Raw genomic sequence first — 10,472 nt, forward strand, 5'->3', positions numbered from 1 at the left:
CACACACACACACACACACACACACACACACACACACACACACTCGCGCTCGTTCTTACACACGCACCCACACATGCACACGTGCTGAGATTCCCGTCCCATGCCCTACTCCGTGTTTTGATAGGAAATCGGCCCACCCACCCTCAGCTTCGGTGTTTTTCCCCCCAGACCCTCTTGAGTGCCTGTGCACTGTTGGCTGCTGACGTGGGCGTGTCTTACAGGTGTTAGTTTATTTTTTTTTTTCAAAAAATTGTGCACTGTCTAGGTTCTTAATTAGAAAACACAAAATTCACTATATTTTATAAACAAATGCTGCTGCTGAGTAGAATACAATACAGTTTGTACAGTAAATACATATTATATAAACATGCTGAGTAGATTGCAAAACAGACTGATTATATATTGTATTTCTTGAAAAATATATTGTTCACTCTCTAGGTTTTTATACACACAAACAATAGTTTTAGATAAAATACAGCAAGTCAAATTGTTGTCAGCTGCCAAACAGAATTTAGATAGGAAAAGGTTCATGTTTGCATCGAAAGCACAAGTCTGACACCTAAAGGCCAATTCAGGGAAGTGAAAAAAAAAAAAAAGTTTCAGCATCAAACTCACCATTAGTTCTGTGTAAGTGGGCCGCTCTTTGGAATTCTTCCTTAAGCTGAAACACAACCAGAGAAAAGCAAAACACATGTTAGAAATGCAATACGAATTAGCAGAACTGCAGCAGGAACACGCAAAAACCTCAGTGCAAACTGTGGCCTCAAGTACTTCCCCTCACAATGTGACAGAGAGGATGCAATCAGGGTTTCTACATCCTGTTCGCTTTCCTACTACACAATGCAGAGTCAAGGTATGTATAGAATGTGTGTGTGTGTCTTATGCTACATTTAAATGAGAGTGTTTTCACTTTCACAAAACTATGTGGTGTTAACATTGTTTCGGAGAAATTTACTTCTACAGAATTCAGCCATGATCATCCCACATACTCGAGTCACAAGTAAAACATCCTGTGTCAATTTATAGGCCTCATTTACATATTAATATCCATCTCGGGTGATGTAATCCCAAATGTGTATTACAGATCTAACACTGATTCAGTCACTCAAGGTAACCATATCGCATTTCTATTACAAACACTGAAGCATCCTGGAGAGAAAGGATTTGGCCAGTTTAGTGAATGCCGGGACTATGATTTACGCTACTGTACAAATGTTTGAACAGTAAAAAAATATTTTTTTTTTTAAATATGTTTTTGAAAGAGACGACAACAAAAACAGTAAAATTGTAAAATATTGTTAAAAAAAAAAAACATTTGTTACAATTTAAAATAACTTTTCTATTTTAATATATTTTAAAATGTAATTTATTTCTGATGGCAAAGCTGAATTTTCAGCAGCCATTACTCCAGTGTCACATGATCCTTCAGAAATAATTCTAATATGCTGATTTGGTGCTCAACAAAATGTTTTCCTAAATAAATAAATAAACAATGTGATACATTCTTTTAGGACTGTTTATGTCAAATCAATTTTACTGTCACTTTTGATCAATTTAATGCACCCTTGATGAATAAAAATTAAAAAACAATTTTTTTTAAAGTACCTCAAACTGAAAATTTTTTTGGTGATCCAGAAAAAAGTAAAAAATAAATAAATAATAATTTGTACACTTTTTGTTTTAAGTACTTTTTGTTGCAGCCAGTGAAAGTTGGCAATTGTTATTGTACTCTGGTGTGTAAGTGTGCAACTGTGTGTAACAGCTCGCCCACCATTGTGACGTGAAGTCCACAAACTCGGGTGAGAAGCGGTCTGCAGGCAGCTGGGGCGACGGCTCTTCCACCACCTGCTTGAGCTGCTGAAATGGCGTTCCCCATGAGTCATAGGGAAACCGCAGAATGGCCAGCTCGATCTGACAAGGCAAAAAACAAACACGTCACAACTATCACAAACCATAAAGTGCCATGCAACACAGGAAGTGGCACTGATTTTTTTTATTATTATTGTAACAATCAGTAAATAACAGAGAAAGACCTTTTTATGGATAATTTACAAATTAAACACTTATTTTTTGCAAAGTGAAATTCAATCATCACTGAAGCTGTACAAGTGAAACGGTTATTCAAATAAATGTAAATGCATTTTACATGTTGTTTTATATTACACATGGGCCTTACATTTTTTTATCAAATTGAAACCTTAACATATTAGCTATAACAAAAGTATGTGATTAATTGTGAATAAATATTTTAAATAAACTGACAGCCCTAATATTAATACATCAATTTTGAGTGCAATGTATGAAGTGTTACAATTAATCAACATTGAAGTGTCAAAGATATAAAAGGTCATTCAGACGTACCATTGTGATTCCTAAACTCCAGATATCAGACTTGACATTGTAGCCTTTCTGATTGGTCTCTGGGTTGATTCTCTCAGGCTGTTAATGAGAAAGAATTATGACTGATTAATATGATTGTGGGCAAAATGGTAAGTAGACTAGAGAGATAAGCAAGCCTGACAAAGTGCCATAAAAAATGTCACTTTTGCTCTTACTATATTCTACTCTTTATGACATGAAGTCTCTCATTTAGATGTATAACATTCACAGCTATATAGAGTGCTACATGAACACAGGCTGTGAAGTGTGTGGAGAATTCTCTGGAGCATGCACACTTTATCGATATATGTGTTTTTGAACAGCCCACATCTAATTCATTACTGAGTACAGTAGACAGTTTCATTATTTGTGTTTTAAGGTAAATAGTCATAATGGTTGAAATACCAAAATAAATTAATTAAATAATTCTGCAGTTTCACTGACCCTAAATGTTTATAATATTAAAAAGATAACAAAAGCCGACAATTTAATTATCTTAAAATGATTCAACAAATACTTAAATATATAATAAATAATTACAAAATACACTTCTTTTTTTTATTGAATTAACCTGTATTACATATGTGACCCTGGACCACAAAACCAGTCATAAGGGTCAATTTTTTGAAATTGAGATTTATACAAAGCTTTCCATTGACATATGGTTTGTTAGGATAGGACAATATTTGGCCGAGATACAACTATTTGAAAATCTGGAATCTGAGGGTGCAAAACAATAAACATTTTCAATAGAAAATCGCCTTTAAAGTTGTCCAAATTAAGTCCTCATCAATGAATATTACTAATCAAAAAACAAGCTTGGATCTATTTACTGTAGGAAATTTACAAAATATCTTCATGGAACGCAATCTTTACTTAATAGACTAATGATTTTTTGCCTAAAAGAAAACTCGATAATTTTGACCCATACAATCAATTGTTGGCTATTGCTACAAATATACTCGTGCTACTTATGACTGGTTTTGTGCTCCAGGGTCACATAGACAACATATGCAAAATAAGAAAAATGCATATTCCAACTCTGAATATTTAGATTAATTTAGAAATATATTGCATTAAATGTGAAAAGCTCATGTTTAATTCATTACGGAGTACAGTAGACAGTTCCATTATTTGCATTTTAAGGCAAATAGTCAAAAAGCTTTAAAAAAAATTCTGCAGTTTCACTGACCCTAAATGTTCATAATATTTAAAAGACATCAAATAAAAACTGACCATTTAACTTAATTATTATTTAATTATTACTTAACAAATACTTATAAATATACATTTATTTCTTATATATTTTGAATTTTTATTTTATTAACCTATACACTCAAAAAAAAAAAAAAAAGAATAAATAAATATTTAAAAAAAATATTCTAACCCCAAGTATTCGGATTAGAAATATATTGCAATAAATGTGCTTGTGTATATTGTTGTTAAACAACTACGAAGATCTACATGGAAAAAAATTGAAATTCCAGCATAAGAAAATTAAATACACAACTCTTCTTTCTTCTTGCTTACCGCCATGTATGGCTTGCAGCCGGCGTCCATTGTCTTCGCCACTGAATCCACGAGGTACCCGCTGATGCCAAAATCACACATTTTCACCTGACCCTGCATGTTTATCAGGACGTTAGAGGGTTTCACATCTGAAGAAAGACAGAAAATGTGAAAATCAGTTGCTGGCATCATTAAAAAGCAAATATACGACACTGTATTTGAGCTGCAGCTCACCTCTGTGTATCACTGACAGGTTGCTGTGGAGATGCTCCAATGCTTTCACGATCTGCAACGGGAATATAAAACATCAGGCTCATTACAGATCTGCAGGAGCTCAGAGTTACACAGCGTTAAAATGATCGTAAATGCTCTGGAAGTGGGCCTGCAATTAAAAATAAGCATATGAAGCATTAAATCTGTATAAAAGACAGAAAATCAGGTGGTACTTACAGAAACGGTGATCTTTCCCAGGATGTCCTCTGGGATGGTCATACCTTTCTCATGCACCTGTTTATAGAACTTATCCAGAGAGGTGTCCATCAGCTCCATGCAGATCCACACGTCACCCTGACAACACAATGGGCCAATCAGGTTAGAGCTAGGATTTCCGACATAACAACAACCTGACATAAAAATGAGACAGCAGGAAATGACTAAACACATTCCCATTGTAGGACTTCCTGTGGAACTTTTCTTTCAGATCAAAGTACAATAGTGGAGTTGAGACATTGTAAGGACACGGATTCAGATAACTGGGCTTGCTCAGCCTTTAGTCTGTACAATTACCACTCTGTACTCTGGTATTAAAATAGCGACAAATGCTATCAGGTAAATGAGATGACTGCTCAGTGCATTTACTGTAGGTGTGCTTGTACCTCTCTGAACAGGGCTCCATAGAAGGTAACAGTATAAAAGCAGTCGACTGTTCTCATGGAGATGTCCAGATCCATTAGCAGCCGTTTCTGCTCCTGTGTGTTTACTGTGGCCCGGATTCGCTGTAGAATAAAATGGGTCAGGGAAACAAGCAATAATATTGTCAATTATGATACTTTCAGTGCTGGATGCTGATAAACACAGTGTTCAAAAAGTGTTGAATACATACTATAGTTACAGTTTTGTCTATTAATAAAATGTCACAGAATACATTTTCTACGGGAAGGACACTTCAACTTGAACTTGAGATGAATAATAAAAAGAAAAATATTAAGGACACAAATAACCACAAAAGGTTAACTTAAAGCGTTTAACTTTTGGGGGTCAGGGCAGCCTGATTTTTATAGATAAAAATGAACACTTATTTAGCAAGGACGCATTTATTTGATCAAAACATTTAATGTTACAAAAGATTTCCACTTCAAATGAATGCTGTTTGTTCACTATTTATCGAAGAAGCCTGAAAAACAAATTCTATGAAACATTTTATACTGCTTGAACAAAATATGATTAAAAAAAACCTGATGGTTATGATGAACTGGATAAGCCATTCAAAGCTGGTTCCAAGGTAGTTGAAAGATGCTAATAAACACACTAGCACACCTCTAAATATGACAAGTTACAAGGTTGCTTAGTACAGCACTAGAATCAAATTACTTTATTTCAGCAAATAATGCTACCAAATTTAATTTACTGACCTTGTTACTACAGTTTTATAAAAGTCAGAAGTCACTTTAGGCTCTTATTACACTGAATAGCATTTTAAATATTGATGTGCACTGCAAATATCATTTTAAAGAAATACTAGGAAAATGCTACAAGTAGGAAAACTAAACCAGCAATATTCCCCACGAGTCTGGCTAGCATAGGCCTGCATGAACTCACCTTTACTGCCATTATTACGCCACTTGGGACGTGTTTCATCTTGTCCACCACTCCATAAGCCCCTCGCCCCAACTCTCCAATCTGCTCCAAATCATCGGCCTTCACCACAAAGTTCTGTTCAAAACAAAAACACATGTTAAAGGTATCATATAAAGTTTATGAATGGTGAAATTGATGCACACACACAATGGCAGATAAAAGGAAACCAAGAAAAAAAAAAAGGATGGACAAACAGGGGGAAAAATGAAGCCTGCATTCCAAACACAGTCTGAAAGACATCTAAAAAAAGAGAAAAAGAAATGGCACAAATGAGCATAAGCTGATTGTTTCCTATGAAGAATGGAAGCACGCTATCCCATTACATATGATAACATTTTCCAATCCCTGTTTCAGCTCGCTATCACTAGCAATCACAACAAACGCCTTAACCCTGGAGGCAACAACAACCTGGCTCCTCAGAAATTCTTCACAAAAGCTTGTACGTTCCTATCTGACTTAAGTTACTTACTTGCTCTTCGGGTTTGGTTGTAAGACAAAAAGCCTTAATCTTTGCCAATGGAAAATTCCACTTATCTGATGAGTTTAAAATAAATATTTTTACAGCCTGAGAGGCAGTAAAGTACATTCCAGGCTGCCTACAATCACACGTATACAAAAGGGCTGTAATGTGCACTGGGCCATTCTTTACAACCCGCCGGTCTTTCACCGAGCCAAGCTTTCGTATAAAGCCCGGCACAGGAGTTACATCACCATGCAATGTAAAATATGACATTTTATATGACATGTCTATCACCTTAGCACGGGAATGCAAATTACAATGACGCTTTGCATACAGGTGACCAAAGGACAGTTCCTCTCATATTGCTTTTTAATACAGATGAGGAAGAGAGGCAGGTGAAGTGAAACCCCGCAGCATGAAATATTTCCCATAGAGGCTAGATTTTTTATTGTCATGAACAGATTGATGCAGATTTATTTGTAATAATTCAAAAAAAGAGCATAACTGAAAAGTGAAAAACGACATAATAGAAGACAGGAGACAAACGGAGTGAAAAAGTATAAGATGAAAATACACAAGATTCTCCTTCTTAATTAAAGAAAGGATGATGAAACGCACCTTATCTCCAATAGTAACACAGGCTTTGGAGTCCAGGTCTCTCGGGGGTCTGCGCAACAAAGAAATCCCATTGAGTGTCCTTGTCTGACACTGTAAATGACTTACTAACTAAAGCCAGCCTTACTTATAAAATCTATTCTACTTACACACTCAAGAGAGAAACACTTAGTTTTAGCACCATTTATGAATATCATCAAGAAAAGCATAATTATCTAACAACTTAATCAGTGCACTAAAATCTGCATAAAATCTTACGTAGGAGCAGGTTGGGGTTTCTCAAACACCTCTTTCGGAAGCTTGAGTGGTGGCTTCTTTTTACCTGCAGAGGAAAGAAGAAAAAAAGAGAAAAAATCATCATTATTATGCCCAAGTCCTTTTAAAAGATCCTTTTAAGAGAGAAAAAGAAATGTCTTGCAACAAAAGCTTTATGTGAGATAAACTCAAAAGGCCTGTCTAAACAAAAGAGGCATTCTGAAACCGTCCCGAGTGATATAGAGCCCTTTCCTTTATTTCTGTTCCCCATGGAATTGCGAGATTCCCTATCAGATGAGCACTTACGGTCAGACAGCGCAAGCGGCTCCAGATCCTGGCTGAGTAAATGCGAAAGAGCGAGAGAGTGCGAGGAGAGAGAGTGCAAGTGTGAAAGAAGGAGGCGAGATGGCAGGGCCAGGTACGTTCTCTCCATCTGGAGCCACAGGCGTGACCCATCATTGTGAGTGACACCAGAGTGGGGCAATCCACATACCTGATGGCAAATGAGCAGCCCACATCCTCCTGAGTCCTGACTGACTCATTCCAGTCTGCTAAAGGCAAACAGTAGGTATTAATGTGCTCTGTATGAGATATTTCAATACATATCAACAATTGTGCCTGGATAAGAATGTCAGATGCTGTACTTCTGTAACAGTAAATGCTAAAAAAGAAGATCAAAGAATAGCAGTCTCTGTGTAGCATCAGCAGCTCTCAATCTGGTACCTAAATGCTGTCTGACTCGTAGGCAACTGCGATTAAATGCTCATTCATGTGTCTGAGCATAATCTGAAAAGGTTCAAACTTCATAAATCATTAAAAAATATTTCTAATTAGCTATCTGAAATCTTAAAACAATGTTTAATTAAATTAAATTAATTTTAATTTAAAATGAATCCATAAATAAAGACTGTAATTTTATATATGCCATTGTTTTAATTTTTGGAATATTTAGATTAGCTTTTAGATTTTAGATTTAGCTTTTCAAATAAAGTTTAATTGCATATTAGTTTTTGCTGTTGTTTTCTTTTTGTTTTTTTTGTTTTTTTTTACATTTACTGAAATGGTGATGTGACAACCTTGAAGAATGTGCAATTTCTGTGCTACTACCACCAAAAAAGAATTGATAAAATAATAAAATAAAATACAAATAAAATAAATAAAATGACCAAATAATATTTCAATTGAATCAAATTGAAAATAAAATAAAATAAAATAAGGCAAACTTTCTGTGTCTGGCTGCTCAAGCAAACAGAATAATATTTTGATAGAAAGATAAAGCCACAGTAGAAGGTTTAAAGCAATTTCTGAGCCACTACCACCAAAACAAATGGCGAAAATAATATAAATAAATCATTAAAAAAATGAATGAAAAAAAAAAAAAACGTTACAACAAGAAATTAATTCAATTTGAATTAACTTAAAATAAAATTATTTTAAAATAAGTAAATTATATTCCTTAAGCACAATGGCCAAACTACCCCTTTTGCTAAAAAAAATATTACACACACACACACACACACTCTTGATAATACAAATACATTTAAAATACAAAACAAGTGAAAAATAATAGGAGGCAAGCAAATTAATAGGCAGTGAAGGTTAGTAAAAAAAACTCTTCAGCCTAGATTTTAAACCAGAAATGGAAAGAGCATTTCTAATCTCATATTGAAACTTAATAAAATGAAATGAAATTAACAAATGAAAATTTGAATAAATTAATAAATAATTATATGGAACAGGGAACATGGAGAAAAAAAAAAAGTTTCCAGAACACTTCCCCATCTGCCATTGGTCAGCCAAACTGATAGTCCCGCCCCAAACTCGTGTAGGGCTGCTCAAACAAACAGAGCAAAGCTGACGGCACAACAGAGCCACAGTGTTTAAAGTTTTCAGGATAATCAACACACAAATGGTCTAATTATAGCTGGTCTCATTAATCTGAAATAAGAGAAAGTATATTAGCAGCACACACAAAATAAATAAATAAATCCACATTTTTTAACAAATATTCAACAGCTGCACAGATCACTACCAGAGAAAGAAACCCTGCAAAAGATGTGGCTTCAAAAAAAGTCCTGACCACACCATGAGCCCACAGACAGGAAACAAATGCAGAGACACTTCCCATATTGTCACAATTCTACACAAAATACAAGCAGCTATTTGCCAGTGCAGCATGAGAAGGGGGTTGTGCATTGTCAACCTTCACCCACAGTCCTGTTGTATGTCCGTTACACTATTGTTACCGGCAAAAAAGTAGTTCTGAACCTCTCCCACCTGCCTTTGCATGCACAACAATAGCAACAGAAAGCTGACACTAAAGAAAAAAAAAAAACCTCACCATCACCAAGGACTCCAATCCCTTTTAAAGTGAGGGTACAAAACCACAAAATGGTCGCACGCCTCCTGCAGAAATACATCACCGATCACGACTGCCAAAATAACTATGTCCCAACTGGAAATCACTCCCTAGCAACCGACTCAAGCAATGTTCCGTGTTGAAAGCCCTAATCCTTAAAATCACACATGCTGACACATTACAGGCCGAAACCCGATAGCTTTCTTCAGGCTGATCACATCAGTGATGTAGGGAAAAGACTGATCTCAGTTACTGGACCTCCGTGTGACTTTGCTAACTTTGTGAAAACTGTTGCATTAGCATTAAAAACAGCCACTTCAGGCACTCCAAATATAACACGTGCCCTTCCATGTCACAATGCTGCCTGTGAAAAGTTCCCGGTGTTGGTATTGACTACTGCAATAAGTGCAATTATAGCCATAAAGCGACCTGAAGTCGTTCGTTTTTATCAAGAGTTGGCAATTAATGAGGCAGCATGAGCGAACGTTGGCGATGTGACAAAGTTGAGCTGACTAAAATGGTAAACAGTCCAGAACTATAATGAATCCACAGCCTTTCAGCAATTTAAATGTGTCAATGTACAGACAAAATGTAAAGGGAGATGCAGAGGCGTCTCTGTCTGCTGGAACATGTTCCGGCGTGTTCTACAGACTGGAAAAGCTCTTTCATCCATGAGAATTACCAGCCGCATCTAGAAGAACTAAACACATGCATGCAGATAAACACATATTGCATTTATTTTGGTCACATAAACGAACTCGGTTTGTAAATAAATTCTGCTCTTGAAGTGGTTGGCAATTATTGCTTGCATAACTGAGATAAATAAGGTTTCTTTATTCAACAGAACCACTGAACAAAGTGCACAACTAAAAGACCATGTGAAGTTCAAACTAGGGCTGGGCAACACATTGACTAGTCACAATATATTTGATTTTGATGGCATTATTAAATTGAGCGTGCAAATTGCAACAATGTTATTGTGCATTCATTTAATTAATTGCTCATTGTTCAGTAAAAATGCAAAAAAAAAAAAAAAAA

The 10,472-nt window shown here is 35.6% G+C and overlaps 1 pseudogene; it reads right to left on the bottom strand.

Moving 5' to 3' along the window:
• LOC107704233 (dual specificity mitogen-activated protein kinase kinase 6-like) overlaps positions 1 to 7,534 on the bottom strand; it is a 15,076-nt pseudogene extending 7,542 nt beyond the window's left edge.
• Positions 7,535 to 10,472: the final 2,938 nt, after the last annotated feature.

Source organism: Sinocyclocheilus anshuiensis, unplaced genomic scaffold (genome assembly GCF_001515605.1).
Source record: "Sinocyclocheilus anshuiensis isolate Anshui unplaced genomic scaffold, SAMN03320099.WGS_v1.1 scaffold1509, whole genome shotgun sequence".
NCBI lineage: Eukaryota > Metazoa > Chordata > Actinopteri > Cypriniformes > Cyprinidae > Sinocyclocheilus > Sinocyclocheilus anshuiensis.